This window comes from Mus musculus, chromosome 13 (genome assembly GCF_000001635.26).
Source record: "Mus musculus strain C57BL/6J chromosome 13, GRCm38.p6 C57BL/6J".
NCBI lineage: Eukaryota > Metazoa > Chordata > Mammalia > Rodentia > Muridae > Mus > Mus musculus.
Window position 1 is genome coordinate 45,026,025 of NC_000079.6, and position 633 is coordinate 45,026,657.

The 633-nt window shown below is 40.1% G+C and overlaps 1 non-coding gene across 1 annotated transcript; it reads right to left on the reverse strand.

The window, feature by feature from the left end:
• Positions 1–227: 227 nt before the first annotated feature.
• Positions 228–329, reverse strand: Gm23104. The gene has a single exon (XR_003950780.1). It is a non-coding gene; the product is annotated as a U6 spliceosomal RNA (small nuclear RNA).
• Positions 330–633: the final 304 nt, after the last annotated feature.

Below are 633 nucleotides of genomic sequence, written 5' to 3' on the forward strand. Positions count from 1 at the left end.
GCAGAGTCCTCATGGGCCAGAGAGGGTTTTGGGGTGCCCTGGGACTGAGGTTACAGACAGTTGTGAGCCCCATATGGGAACTGAACCATGGTCCTGAGGAGAAACATAAAATGTTCTTAACTGCTGAGCCATCTTTCCAGCTCTGGGAACATTTTCTTTTACATCAAGTTGTTTTTTTGTTTTTTTTTTTTTAAATAAGAAATAGGCAAAGCCAGCTTTCTTTTCAGAAAAATATGGAACACCTCATGAATTTGCATGTCCTCCTTGTACAGGGGCCATGCTAATTTTTCTGTAGTTCCAATTTTAGTATATGCGCTGTCTAAGCAAGCCCTGGAACATTCTTTTAGAAACTATCCTTATTCAATTTCTTTTTAAAACAGGGCTTCGTGTATCCTAGGCTGCCCTTGAACTTGTGATATAGCTAAGAATGATCTCTTCTTGCCCCCACTTCCTGGGTGCTGGTTCCACACACCCGATGTTATGCAATGATAGGAATCTAACTTATCATGGCTTTGCCCATGATAGGCAACCACTCACCCAAGTAGGCTTGGTCACTCTTAATTTAAAAGCATGGAAATTAACCACTATGAATGTGTGTGTGTGTGTATATACATACATATATATATATATATC